The following is a 16,211-nucleotide window of genomic DNA, read 5'->3' as shown; positions in this document are numbered from 1 at the left end:
TTGCATGGAGCTACTTCTTTCATGCCTCGAATTCTTGACCCCAAATTCTATTCATGATCCATAACTCAACTTGTGAACTGAGAGATTTATTTAATTAATAGATCAATAATCATCATTGTTTTTTTAAAGATACAATAACTTAATTAATTTTTTCATCTTTACCTTATTCAAATCTAAAATAAAAGAAAAACCATTTAAACATGTTAACATAATTCAAATTAAAACCTTAGCCCCATATACCCTTAAAATTAATTATTAAATTGTCTCTTCTTGATCTTGTACATCCTCATTGTTGGGTAAATGGCATGTATTCTATTGGTGGTACGGTGAGTTACCAGGGCGGGGGGGGGGGGGGGGGGGGGGGCAGTGCCTATTGTCTGGACAAAAATTTTAAGGATTACAAAAAAAGGTAACCATGTAATATTTTCTTAAGGGTTTCTTATTTTTGGGGAGAGACGCGTTTTAGCAACTATTGATTTTATAAACAAGATCTCTAGACGTAGGCACACTGCTGAACCATGTAAATCCTTGTGTTGTCTGTGATTTTTGTTCTCTTTGTTGTTTCATTTTTCACACTCATCACTCATTTCATGCATAATCTAATTTGTTTAAAATAAACCATAAATAATAAATTTCAGATAGGAACTTTTCTCCACCTTTTATATATATATATAATATATATATATATATATATATATATATATATATATATATATATATAATTAACGCTAAATAAACATATACCTCATCAATGATAATAATAATAATCTCGAAATAATAGAAAGTACTAGTATATTATTGTTGCTATGTGATTTTGAGTTCAAAATATCGACACTACGTGGATTGGAGTCGTCATCAATATTTTTTATTTTATTTTTGGAAAATGGTGTGAATGGTCACTCAAAAATTGGTTTTTGCATTATAGTGACTTTCATCGGATACGATATTGATCTACCTAGGATCTAAGTACGTGGTTCGATTAGAGATTGGGGAAGGTGTTAAGCACCCTCGCGCTTTCCACCAAAAGGTCATAACCTTTAAAAACATGATAATTTTTAGGAAATATATTTAAAAAAATATTCAAGGAAACGATGGTTTTGTATCTTTAAGTCTAAGGGACTTTGAGGATGGATTAGATCATGAGGATCACCTCATTGAGAGAGATGAACCTTATTCATATCTTGCCTTTCAAAAAATGTTGGTTCTTGTGGTTTTGGGCCCACTCTTATAGAATGAGGAGGGCCCAAGTACCTATGGCCTCAAAATAATTTGAGTTATATGTGCAAGTTGAGTATGGATTTTAAAAAATAAAAATAAAGTTTTGTTTTGAAAGGAGTTCAATCCCTACATTATTGATCAAATCAAAATCTGATCTATCGGAAGTAGGGGAGGGTGATCATTGCATATTAAGGTATTCTAATGAAAAATTAAAGAGGGGGGGAGAGATAGAAAGAAAAGATGGAGAGGGGAAAAATTTTTAAAATCCTACTCTAAACCCACCTTAAAGTCCATGTTCTTTTTTCTTCTTCTTAAGTCTTTAATGAAATGTTTATGTTAGTTCTTTTTAATCCTTGAATAGAATGAGATTAGACAGTGTTGGGTTTGCACTTTTGTTAGGAGTGGGTTAGGTTTGGTTTAAGAATTTTAAATGGAGTTGGGTTTAGATTAAATGAGCTTTTGTAGGTTTGGTTTAGAATTTAGAAGATGAATATAATAAGGCATTTGAAAACAAGTTTACCATAAGTCCATGAGTCAATTAAAGGCCTCGGACTATGTTATTAGAGCAAAATGTGATTTTCATGTATTGGGCCCTTAGGCCTTTTGACTGGCAAATGATATAAAATACATTTTTATGAGCCTTTTCGAGTGGGGACCATGCAAATTGAGATGTCTACAACTTCCTCTTTTTACAATATTTGTGTGAAAAGAACTACAAGAAATAGACTTAACCCCTGTTTTGCAGGCTCGCAAGAACTTTTTAAACTACGATTTGGAAACATCGAATAGATTGATGAATTTTATAGAAGGTGGCTACTCATGCACGGGGTTTGACAAGATTGGCATTTGAACTTCTTGATATCATGGCATGGGGCTCGTTTGAAATTTTGGATTTTGACGAAAGTTTAATGAGTTTTGAAATTCAAGTGTTTTTAATATTATTTTGACAAATTGGATTTAAAGTGCGACTTGAAAAGAAATTTTTCAAAATAACATTCTTTATTTTTTTTGTTAACGAGATACGTTCCCTGTTGAAAACGACCTCAAATAATAAAAAAATTTAAGGGAAGAACTAAGGGCGTGTACTGGTCCTTTAGTAGGTATATATTGAAGAGCCTTATAAATTTACTATAACACTTTCTGATTGTAATGGTTAGAAAAATAAAAGAAAACGTGATCCTCCTAACCTTTGAGTTCGACAAGGATGGGATCTGCTATAAATAAGGTCTCCCAAGTTAGGAATCTGATAGGAATTGAACCGTTTATGAAAAATAGAAATGAGATTTAATATCTAAATATATATTTTGACAAGAATGATTTGACATATTTTACTTTAAGCAACGAACCTATGAAATCTAAGGAAAATCAAAATTATTGTTTCCTCAATTGTTTGTGTTTTTTTTTTAACAAGTTGAGAATATCATGCAATTTATGCTCTTGCGATAGAGAGTAATATGCAATTTAAGGTCTTACTAAAGAGTAAAATGCAGTTTAAACTCTTACATGCACTTTAAATTCTTTTTAGGACCAATATGCAGTTTAGCCTTTTGCCAAGGAGAAAAATACAATTTAGACTATTGCAAAGGACTATATGTAGTTTAGACTCTTGCTAAGGAGTAACAAGTAGTTTTAGACTCTTATTAAAGAACATCATACAGTTTAGGCTCTTGTCGAGGAGTAATATGTAAAAAAGTGTTTATGCTAAAATAGTTTTAATAATTATTGACTTCAGATAATTCAATATTTAGTTTTTATGAAACAAACTGAACTTTTCATCATGGATCCAAAATACTAGTTTGCATGATATATACAAAAGGTTTTTTTTTTTTTTGTTTTGTTTGTTTTTTTGATTAATTTTTTTATTTTAAAAATCATCATTTTAGTATGAGAAAAATGACCAGATTAAGAATCCAACATAGTTGAATATAGAGTCGGTATGCCCGACAAATAGATAGTAGTTCTCCTCAATTCTCTTTAATGTCCTCTAAAGTCATCCACGTCATCACATATCAATTATGGAATAGACAATGACTAAATCATGTTTGGTGATGGGATACAAGATTGTGTGATGATTGATAATTAATAATAGACTTTAGAATCTGCTCAAGATATGAAGGGATTATGTGATGATTGGTGATTGATAATAGGCTTTAGAATCTATCTGAGATATTGAGGGTTTGTAGATGCTTAATAAGTGTGTAGACTTCTAAACCTTCCCAAGGTAGAGGAGGATTGATAATGACTTACCTATTTTCTTCTTTTTAAAATTTTTTTTTCTATTCATACATCTGGTGCCAATAACGATTTTCACCAAGTTTGACTCCACAATTTTTGCACATCAATGCTCTTTTAGATTTGTTTTGTACTTGTGGTATTTGATATTACCATGATTTGATTCCTTTACTCATAGTGCCTTTGTAAGTTTTCATTATGCCCTTTCAAGTCATGCTATATTTCTTGTAAACTTCTCATAAATAGTCATTCCATCATCGCCAACGAACAATTACAATAAAATTATTTTTTTCAAATCATTTCTTGATTAAAGAGGGCTTAATTTTAGGATGAAACATAGATAGAGTTTAAGTTGATGAAGAAAAGGTATAGGTTCAAAATATGAAATTTGATATGATGAAATAAGTTGAACTAGAGGTTTGCCTCTTATTCTTTTTTTTGTGAAAAGGAAACTACATCTCTTTTCTTATGCAAGCTTGAAAAAACTTATTGACACACAATTGAGAACATTAAGTAAGATGATGAGTTTGTAGTAAATGACTGCCCAAACATGGGGTTTACCAGGGTTTAGCCATTTTGGATTCTTTGATTTCATGACACGAGACTCATTTAAAATCTTGGATGTGATGAAATTTAATGATTGACAGATTTTATAAAAAGTGTCTACCCAAACACGAGGTCTGACAAGGTTGGCCTTTTGAATTCCTCAATTTCATGGTGTGGGGCTCGCCTAAAATCTTGAATTTGATGGATTTTGGGATGATTGATGTTTTTTTACCATACTTCATTGAATTTGGCTTGAGTTACTTTTGAATGGGATCCTTAAATTTTCCCTTTTTTCTATTTTTATTTTATTTTTTTATTTTTTCAAAATTACCCTAGTGTGGGGTGGCATGCCTTGACTTTAGGTTATTAAAAGATGATGAAGGCTCGAATAGGTTGACTAGCGGTAAATATGTTGAGATAATAAAAGGAAGGCCTCTCTTCATTTCAAGATTTGATTTTTTCAAGAATAACATCTTTCAAAGAGATCTAATGTTTGTCGACTCAAAAAAAAAAAAACCCTTGCAGATTTGAATCATTGACGTTGATTAATACTTCATGATTGGAATGGAATATTCTTTGAAAATCTTCTTATAATAGGGCTCATCCTTTTTGTTAGATTTTCACAGACCTATTTTTCTTACCGAGCATTCTTCTAATATTCTTATTCAATTCTTGATCCATTTCGATATGCTTTCCAGGGATCCCTTGAATTATTTGTTTAGATTTATCCCTGAATTGATACATATGTCATTTCATTCTCTTTTGAGATTTAGGCTTAAAAGAAAAAGTCTTCAAGAAAGAATAGATCGGTACAATGTCATGATATAACTTCATTTCCAATTTGCAAGGTTCATTTGAAAATTGGATATTGAAATAGAAGTGATGATAGAAATTGAAGTTGGTCCTTTTAAAATGAAAGTTTTTGGCCAATGAATAGGATTTTTGATAGCCTTGAACTAAGAAATATGGGGAATGCCAAGTTTAGGCAAGAAATTTTCTTTTATTGTTTTTACTGTTCAAGTTTAGAAGTGATGATAGAAATTGAAGTTGGTCCTTTTATATATTTTTTTCAAGATTAGAATTCTAAATTAATACCCTTCTTGAGGACGAATGTCTGATAAATATTCCCAAGAAGGGATGCAATTTTTTTTTTATAAAATTAGAAAAATAAAATTTATAATTTTTAGGTGGGACTTTTTAAATTAATACCCTAAGGGAGGCATTTTTTGTGAAATTAATAAAAATGATAATTTTTAGGTGGATCTTTTGGTTTCCTTTGCATAGACCATCATGTTAGTGTTTCCAAGTTTGCGAAATCAAAGATCAAATTGATTTGGATCCTGTCCTCGACCCGATCAACCAGTTTAACTAAAGTTGAGAAATTGGTGATTGTGTGACCCACAAGATAGGTGTAAAATGAGTGCCTCAGTATCAAGACAAATGTGGTATTTATCTTTTGTTCTGTCATCTATGGCTTAAGTTGAGAAGCCAGCTCTCCCCATTTTTTTACCTACTGTAGACACCCTATTTTTTGCATTTGCCTGATTAATCAACTCGTCAATCGCGACGAGTCTCAATGATGAATGAATGTTCCAATGCTCAATTTTGTTGCTAGATATGTTTCAAAAATTTGGATGAGGTATTTCAAACTAACAAAACTATAGAAACCACGCTACACTAGGAAAATATAACCCCAAAAACATAGAAATCGTCATTTTGCAGACAAAAACAAGCTTTACGATAAAAATAACTAAAAAATTATCAAATGACCAAAATACCACTAACATCAAAACATCCTTAGAGCCCACATTACAATTAAGAAAACCCATTCGAACACATAAAATAACAAAGTGAAACCAAATAACAATTTCATCAATTTTCACCAAATTCGATAAAATTATTAAAATGCCCCTCATAGGGTTCAAAATCGTTTCATGCAAAAACATTCGTAAATGACACAACCCATAATCCCATTGAATTCCTTACAAAAAATTGATTCCAAAACATTTCAAAACATCGAAAAACGACTTAGAATGCAAAAGTTCTCTTCAGGGGCAAAATGATAATTTTTCAATTTTTTAATTTTTTAATTTTAAATTTTGAAATTAATAAATAAAATATTAATTAACGTAAAGTGAAATCTTAATAAATTAATTTAAAAATATAAATCAAGAAAATTAATCAATCAAGCTCTCAGACAAAATTGTTGATGGTTGCCCATTTATTTACGTTGAGCCCCCTGATATTTATTAAAAGACACATCCATCTAGGGGCCTAAAGAATTAAAATATAATTAAAAGGGGGTTCTCCAAAAATCAAAAATATAAACTTTCATTATACGCAAGATTAAAAAATCTAATTCAAAAGACCAAGTCAAGCTCATAAGACTTAAGTCAAAACCCTAATTAAAACCCTAATTTAAAAAAACTTAGTCAATCAAATAAGACTTACGTCAAAACCCTAATTCACCTTATCAAAAGGAGACCTAGTTAAATCCTAATTCCTCAAAAAAAATCTATAAATAGGAGCCTCCACAACCTAATCTCGCAAGTCAAAGAAAATCTTAGGAAAAGTATGTCAAAATGTGGCGTCCCGCCAAACACTAGCACAAAACCCCATGTCAAAACTCGAGGTACTAGGTGGCATCTCGAAATTTCGGCATGGTCTCCTCTGTTTATGTTAGCATTCCAAGGCGTTTGACCTGCACCTGACAAACGACATACAATCCTGCATATGAACAAATAATATATAGTACTAGCGGAAGCCTATATACATCTAATAACATACAAAAATCAAAGTACGGAAGAAGAAGTTTATATACACGATTATACAGGAATTCCTCACTCTAACAAAATTCCTAACGCTCATTTATTCGACTCAGGCTGGCCGTTTGACGTGACCGTAAGCAATGGGTCTCTTTTCGATGTGTCAGAACGTTCGACTACTATAGATTGTTAGTGATCACTGACTAATCATCTTCGTCTATGCGTATCAAGCGTGCATGTGATTCCCAAATATATAAACCATTCGTATACGACCACCTTTACATTACAAGTTCACTAGTAAAGATAAAGAGGAATAACCCGGATTCCAGTTGTGACTCCACTCTCATACGCCTCCCATACCACGTATGAGCTTGATGGTCCCTACCGTACATCCTATGATAGTACACGACTCCGGATGATATGACGCACTATCCCTTCAGGCACTCACAAACTCTTTAACAGCTCACAAAATAGCTATAAATATATATTATTTTCATTTGAAAACAAAAGAGAAATTAACAATACAAGGTTGAGAATGGATATCCAGTTTCCTACCATGCAAGTATGGCCACCCGGCCTAAAATAAATAACATAACGGAAAAATAAACAGCGCCTCGCGCTAACAGAAATTTAAATAAATATGCAACCATTAACATTATTCTTGGATATCTGTTCATCAACCTACACACAACACAACAACGTAAAATGCAGACATCACCCCTCGGGTGTGATTTTGACATTTTACAGTTTCATACCCTTTTTTCCTTTTTCTAATTTTTACAGGTTTCAATCTCTTCAATAAAATATCCATTTTCAGATATTCATCAACTCAATATGAGTTCATTGAATATTAAATCACATTTTTCAACCATAGAATTTATTTCTATCAATAATATTGAAAAAGAATACAAATTTCATATCAAAACGGTGTCCGAGCAGTGCACAAGACCCAATTTATGGAAATAACCCGTTAAAATACCCTACCCACGTATAACTTGTTAAAAATACAATTAAACATATCAAACATGCAATTTCTGGTGTGAATTTTTCAATAACAAAAGAATTCTATATTTTGGAAATATATCAAAAAATTGTCGATAAAATCCTAAATACAATTTTCATAATCTACGATTACTAATAGAAATTGAGAGTTCCTTACTATGTCTAGGAAAAAGGATCGAAGCGTGTGCACGGAAATCGAGACGGACCAAATTTTGAAGCGACTGATTTTTGAAACCGGCCAAGTGGTTTTGAAGATCTCGATGTGCTTGTCCCTTCTCCCTTCTGCGGTGAAAGACGGTTTGACCCTGAAACGGATGAAATCCGAGGTCGAAGTTACGAAATCTCCGTATATACGTACGACTGATTTTCGAAAAAATCGGGTGAAAAAGAAGATGAAATGAAGGGATCTTGGGTGGGTTTGGTAGATGTCGAAGCTGCGGATCTTTTTCTCTTCTGCGGCGATCGTCAAAAGTGGACCATTTGCGACGAATCGACGTTGGAAGAACGAGAGAAAAATAAATTTTTTTTAAAAGAAAAACGTAGATGAATAGTGACAAAAAAGTAAAAAATTATTTATATAAGGTCTTGGGACGAAATTGATATTTTAGCAATTATTTTGATCGATGATAGCTTTACCATCCGGACTCCAAAACTGACAAATGAATACTCTATTTCATCTAATTTTTCATTCCGAATCTAATGGTGTAGTCAATTTCTACAAATTTTATCTCTAATAAAAATTTACATTTTTGGCCTAAGATGACCCCTAAACTTGATGTCGTTTTCGTTTTTGATGATAATTCGACTTTCTGGTAATAAATTGTCCATGTTTAATAACTTTTTGTTATGAACTCAATGGTATAATCGAATCTTAATAATTCTTGCTCTAACAAAAATTCACTATTTTAGCCTGGTCCGACACGGTAATCGAGGATTTTGTAACTTTCATATTCAAACTCGTATTTGAGCGTGCTTACAGGCTAAAGTATATTTTTTGATCATTTTGAATCTAATGGTGAGGTCAGATTCCATTAAAAATGATCAGAAATATCCTAAAATTTTACCCCTAAATCCCACTTTTAAGATTTTCTCAAAATTCCACTATTTATTTTTTCTCGAGATACGAATTGAAAATTCAGGATTTTACATTCTCCCCCCTTTAATAAAAATTTCATCCTCGAAATTAAAATCATACCTTAGTTTTGAAATAATTATGGATATTTAGTTTTCATTTCTGACTTTTTTTCCCAAGTGGCTTCTTCAACGTTGTGGTGTCTCCATAATACCTTGAGTAGAGGGATAGACTTAGATCTGAGTCGCTTTACTCTCTTGTTAAGTATCTGTATCGCACCTGAAAGCGCCCTCGATCCGCGGGGTGCGCGGATCCGCTTTTGACTCTTGAGGTTTGGGAGTCGCCACCTAGTTATTGTGGTCTAGGAAACAAACTGACTCTAACATGGATAAAAAGAACTAATCTACCATAAAAAATCTGAATTCGGGGATCATGTTACGGGGTTGGAAGGTGTTAGGCACCAACCTCGCCCGGCCAAAGTCGGTCTCTACTAACTTTCCAAATATATCACATTGCTAAAAACCTAGATAAAAATAAAAAAATTACATACCTTTCCGATAGCAAGGATTTTGTTCCCTCAGATCTGACAAAAAGAGCTCCTTGTACTGTACTCCCTTGCTTCGTTCTGTCTCCGGATTTGACTTCGGATCTCCTAGATCAAGGTATCTCCTTGTTTTTGGATCTGAACTCTTCAAGTTTGTTGCGGATTTGGGGGTGTTTTTGGAGGGATTTTAGGTGTTTTCTAGACTAAAATTGAAGGAGGGATGTTAGGTAAGGAGTTGGGGCTCCAAAACTAGGGTTTATGGGGGGCTAGGGGAGCTTCTAGACCTACTTCTCTTAGGGTTTATGATTTGATACGAAAATAGGGTGTGAGCACCTCTATTTATAGAATTTTTTTAAGGTTGATTTGGATAGAGTTAGTGTTTAATTAGAGATCTTTTAATTAGAGTTGTGTTTTAGTTAGACTTATTTTAGGTAGAATTGTGTTTTAATTAGAATTGTTTTAGGTAGAATTATTTTTAAGTTAGAACTCTATTAGATAGAGTTATTAATCAATTATAATTCTATTATGACTTTTGGTCTTATTTGATTGACTTTTAATGTTTTGACTTTAGTCTTAATTGATTGACTTTTAATATCTTGACTCTAGTCTTGCTTAATTGACTTTAATTTTGACTTCAGTCTCACTAGATTGACTTTAATACCTTGACTTCAGTCTTGCTTGATTTATTTTTAATTTTTGGAGAACCCCCTTCCATTATTTCTTTAATTCTTTGGACCCCCAAATGGAGGGGTCCTTAAAGAAATATCCCACGAACCCTCAACAATTTTACCCGAAAGTCCGATTGATCGATTTTTTAGGTTCAAAATTTTAAATTAATTTCATTAATGTTTCACTTTAATTATTTAATGTTTTATTTATTAATTTCGAATTTTTTAATTATGAAAATTGTGAAATTACCGTTTTGCCCCCGGAGAGGACTTTTCACGTTTCAAGTCGGATTTTAATGTTCTAGGATGTTTTAGAATCGGTTTTTCGTAAGGAATTCAATGAGAATGTTGGTTTGTGTCATTTATGAAAATTTTTATGTGAAATGATTGTGAACTTTATGAGGGGCATTTTCGTAATTTTGTCAAATTCTGTTAAAATTGGTGAAATGATTTATTTGGTTCCGATTTGTTATTTTATGTGTTCGAGAGAGTTTTCCTAAGCGTAACGTAGGCTCTAGGGTTGTTTTGAGGTTAGGGGTATTTTGGTAATTTGGTAATTTTTAAGTGATTTTTATCGTGAAGTTTCTTTTTGATCTGCAAGATGATGATTTCTATGTTTCTGGGGTCATATTTTCCTAGCGTAGCGTGGTTTCTAAGGTTTTGTCAATTCGAGATACCTCATCCGGATTTCTGAAACACATCTGGTAACAAAATAAAGCAATGGAATACACATCCATCATTGAGAATCATTGCAATCGGATTAACGAGTTGATTAATCAGGCAAGTGCAAAAATGGGGTGTCTACACACCTTCCTCATAAGACACATCTTCGTCTACCTCTAACTCCCGCAAATCAATCACATGTGAAGGATCTGACAAATACTTCTTCAACATGGACACATGGAACACGTTGTGAACCTGCTCAAACTGCGGTGGTAGAATAAATCTATAAGCCACTCGTTCTATCCGTTCAACTATTTCAAATGGTCCCACAAAACGCAGCTTTAATTTACCCTTCATACCAAATCTGGAGATTCCTCTTCTGGGCGATACTTTCAAAAATACTTTATCCCCAACTTGGAATTCCAAAGATATGCGCCGCTTGTCTGCATAGCTTTTCTATCTACTCTGAGCGGTTTTTAATCTGTCTTGTATGATGCATACTGCCTCGGTAGTTTCCTCAACAATCTTGGGTCCCAGCATTGTGGTATCTCCTGTCTCTACCCAACATATTGGTGATCGACACGGCCTACCGTATAAAGCTTCAAATGGTGCCATGCCAATACTGGCTTGAAAACTATTATTGTAGGAGAATTCTACAAAAGGTAAATGACGTTTCCAACCTCCTCCAAAATCTAAAACACATGCCCGCAGCATGTCTTCTAAAATCTGAATAACTCGCTCAGACTGTGGATGAAAAGCCGTACTGAAGTTCAACTGAGTACCCAAGGCTTTGTGTAGACTCTCCCAAAATCGAGAAGTAAATCTAGGATCCCTGTCTGACACAATAGAAATTGGCACTCCATGAAGTCGAACTATCTCAGCTATGTATATATGGCTCAGTCTATCAACGCCAAACGAGACTCGAATCGAAATGAAGTGTGCCGATTTCGTCAGTCGGTCAACAATCACCCATATGGCGTCTGACCCATCAGCGGTTCTCGGCAGTCCTACTACAAAATTCATAGTCACATGTTTCCATTTCCATTCCACTATGGGTAATGGTTGGAGTAAGCCTTCGGGATTTCAATGTTCGGCCTTGACCTGTTGACATGTCAGGCATCTACTTACATATTCTGCGATTACCTTCTTCATACCTGGAAACCAGAAATTTATTCGCAGATATCTATACATCTTCGTACCTCCTGGGTGAATAGAATATCGAGAACGGTGTGCCTCACCCAGTATATCAGATCTCAACTGTAAATCCTGAGGTATCCACATCCTGCCTCTGAATCTGAGAACTTCATCTGATCCTTTCGACCAATCTAGGTCAGTCAGGTCCCTAGCTTTCAGCTCATATTCTTTCACATCTTCATCTACTTTCTGGACTTCTCTAACTCGTGCTATCAGCTCATTTTCAATCCTCAATGTACCCAGATATATGTGTGGTCTATACCTTTCTCTCGGAGTCTCAAACACGATTTCTGTGACTTGTTCAAGCAATTGCCATTCTTTTATCATCATATAAGCTACAGTGTTTCGGTTTAACGCGTCGGCAACTACATTGGTCTTTCGTGGTTGATACTCAAGGGTAAAGTCGTAATCCTTGAGGTATTCCATCCAACGTCGTTGTCTCATATTTAATTCTCGTTGCGAAAATATGTACTTGAGACTTTTATGATCGGAGAATACTTCAAACTTCTCTCCATAGAAATAATATCTCCAAATGCGTAGTGCGAACACTATCGCAGCCAACTCAAGATCATGAACAGGATAGTATTTCTCATGATTTTTTAGTTTTCTAGATGCGTATTCCACAACCTTCCCAAATTGCATCAATACAGCTCCCAAACCAATCCCGGATGCATCAGTAAAGATCGTCCAACCCTCACCTGGAATTGGAGATACTACAATTGAAGGGATCGTCAATCTTGTCTTCAACTCCTAAAATGCAGTTTCGCAATTGTCATCCCACTCAAACCGAACATTTTTCCGAGTTAGTTTCGTCAACGGTGCTGCAAGAGTGGAGAATCCCTTAATAAATCTTCTATAATATCCTGCCATTCCGAGGAAACTTCTAATATCTGTCACTGTCTTTGGTTGTTTCCACGATAGTATAGCTTCAACTTTGGAAGGGTCTACTGCTATCCCTTCACTTGACACTACGTGTCCTAAAAACTTCACCTTCTAAAGCCAGAATTCACACTTGCTAAGCTTGGCGTATAGTCTATGCTCTCGTAACAACTGTAGTGTGATTCTGAGGTGGCTTTTGTGGTTCTCCCTTGACTTGGAATAGATCAAGATGTCATCTATGAATACAATGACAAATCGATCTAGATGTTCCCAAAATACCGGGTGCATGAGATCTATAAATGCTACTGGTGCATTCGTTAGACCGAAAGGCATCACTAGATACTCGAAGTGTCCTAGCCTGGTCCGAAATGCAGTTTTCGGAATGTCCGCCTCCCAGATTCTCAACTTGTGGTACCCGGATCGTAAATCAATCTTAGAAAAGTACTGGGCACCCTATAGTTGATCAAACAGATCATCGATACGCGAAAGAGGGTACTTATTCTTAATGGTCACTTGATTTAGCTTCCGATAGTCGATGCATAATCGAAGCGACCCATCTTTCTTCTTGACAAATAAAACCGGTGCTCCCCAGGGTGAGGAACTCGGTCGAATAAATTCCAAGCTCATAAGTTCATCAATCTACGCTTTCAACTCTCGAGTTTCTACCGAGGCCATTCGATATGGAGAAATAGAAATAGGCCCTGTGCCTGGCATCAAGTCAATCAAGAATTCTATCTCTCGACATGGCGGTAAACCCGGTAATTCTTCTAGAAAGACATCCCCAAACTCCCTGACTACCTCTACCATATCCGTTGACGTTTTTATCTCCGATGCTCTCAAAGTTCCCAATTGGTTGTATAAAGGACCATCTCTTCTATACCTAGATCTTTGAACCTTGACTTTCGGATTCCCCGGTCTTCTAAAGACTACTGATCTGGAAAAACAATCGACCTGGGCATGGTTCTGTACTAGCCAATCCATCCCCAAGATGACATCAAAGTCACAATAATCTAATATCATGAGGTCGGTAATCATCTCTTGGTCCTCTATCCTAATTACACAGTTTTGACAAAGTTTCTGGGCTATCTGTCGATCTCCCAATGGGGTAGATAATTTCATAACCCGGCCTGTGTCAGAAATTTCTAAATCTAGCAACCGTGCAATCTCAGTGAAAATATAGGATCTAGAGGAATCGGTATTGAACAAGACTCGAATCTTTATATTAGAAATTAAGATTGTACCTTCCAATACCTCGTCCAAAACTGGTATCTCCTCCTGTGTCAAATGATAAACCCTGTCCTGGGGTCTGGGAGTCACCCCTGCCTGTGGCTGTGATAGAGGGCAGTCTCTCCTGATATGTCCCATCTGGCCACAAGAAAAACATGTTAGTGGTCCCGTCTATATAGGTCTCTGTGGGGCGGTGGGTCGGGAAGTTGGAGTCGGTGGTCTCAAAATCTGCCTGATTGGTCCCCTTGGCCCTGTTGGCCTCACTGGAGCCCCAACTGATCCATAACTCGGTGGAGTAGGAGTTCAGTATTGTGGGTATGCTGATCCAGAGGCACTCTGTCTTGAATACATCGACCTCTTGGCCAGATCAGATCTAGGTGGAAAAGAAGTCTGGGGTCGACTGGTCTGCCCTCTCGAAGTCTATAACTCCCTCTCCTCTCGCTCAACCCTCTGAGCTCGACTCACCGTATCTCTATAGCTGGTGGTCTCGATCACTGACATCCTAGCCCTCAAGTAGGGTTGCAATCCTCTGAAAAATCTACGGGCTTTCTGCAGATCAGTCGGAATGAGCTCGGGTGCATATCGTGACAGTCTGGTAAATTTTAGTTCGTAATCTGTAACAGATAGATTGCCTTGCACCAACCCCAAAAATTCCTGATGTTTGATCTCTCGAGCTGTCTAGGATATGAATCTGTCTAAGAACATCCTCTCAAAGTCGGCCTACTCGAAAGGTCCATCCCCCAAAACATTCCTCTCAGATCGCCACCAATGACTGTCATCCCCGTTGAACTGAAAAGTAGCCACCGTTACCCACTGGTCTCTCGGGCACTGCATGACACTCAAAATCTCTCGGGTTTTTAAAATCCATTCTTCGACCTCAGCCGGGTCGGAAGAACCTCCAAATCGGGGTGGACGTAGTCATTGGAAATTTTGTAGCCACATCCCCGGATCTGTCTGTGGTTGGGGAGGGGGGAGTCCTCGCGACCCTCGATGGTACAACCTGTGGCTGTGGTCTTTGTTGTGGATCCGGAGGTGGAATGTGATCAGTCCCCTGTGAAGAAGCCTGACGCTCCCTCAACTCTGCCACCTCCTCGGCTAATCTAGCCTGTGATTCAAGCATCTCCTCTCGAAACTTGTTTTGGGACTCAGCTATATGTCCCATAAACGACATTATCTGCACTATCGGATTGGGGGTCTGATCCGACGCCTGTCCCGTCTCTACGACGTTCCGGTCTCTCCTTCGGCCTCGGCCTCTGCCTCGTCCACTCATCTCGTTTCTGTTCATCAGCAAGAAGGCATTTATTATCATATGACTAAAGTCGTTATTATGAAAGCATCATGTACTACTTTAACAAGGGATGTAGTAATGAACACCATTTTCATTACTAATAGAACGAACCTAGAGTCATATCTTAATCATACTAGGCTCTATGGATTCTAGACACGGAAGAGCTCGTAATCCCAATACGAAACTACTAATGAGCTCGAATTTTGAATTCTTAATATTATTATAATATCCATGGTATCAGTCCACTCTTCAAAACATAGCAGATCAGTATCCCATACGGATCTAATACTATGCTCTGATACCATCTGTGGCGCCCCGCCAAACACTAACACAAAACCCCATGTCAAAACTCGAGGTACTAGGTGGCACCTCGAAATTTCGGCATGGTCACCTCTGTTTATGTTAGCATTCCAAGGCATTTAACCTGCACCTGATAAACGACATACAATCCTGTATATGAACAAATAATATATAGTACTAGCGGAAGCCTATATACATCTAATAACGTACAAAAATCAGAGTGCGGAAGAAGAAGTTTATATAAACGATTATACAGGAATTCCTCACTCTAACAAAATTCCTAACGCTTAAAATAGAATCCACAAAACTACCTGGAGGAACTGACACCACTAGGGGTAATAACCCCAATACTTACCAGGTAATGGACTCTAGTCGTCTGTCTGACCCACCAGATGGTCCTCACTCGCTGGTTATATGCCCGCCTCGCCAACTGCAGGCTCTGAAGCCAAAAAAAAATATGAAGGAATGGGTGAGTAACAATGGTTACCCAGTAAAGAAACAAAAAATTTCTGCCAATAACCCCTCCTAATATGAACAAATAAGCATATTAAATCATTTTAACAATATAAAATTTTACAGAATAAACTACGATTTACTGGTACATATAACCAGG

This window comes from Akebia trifoliata, chromosome 7 (genome assembly GCF_017979445.1).
Source record: "Akebia trifoliata isolate Shusen 1 chromosome 7, ASM1797944v1, whole genome shotgun sequence".
Classification (NCBI taxonomy): domain Eukaryota; kingdom Viridiplantae; phylum Streptophyta; class Magnoliopsida; order Ranunculales; family Lardizabalaceae; genus Akebia; species Akebia trifoliata.
This window is presented reverse-complemented; position numbering follows the sequence as displayed.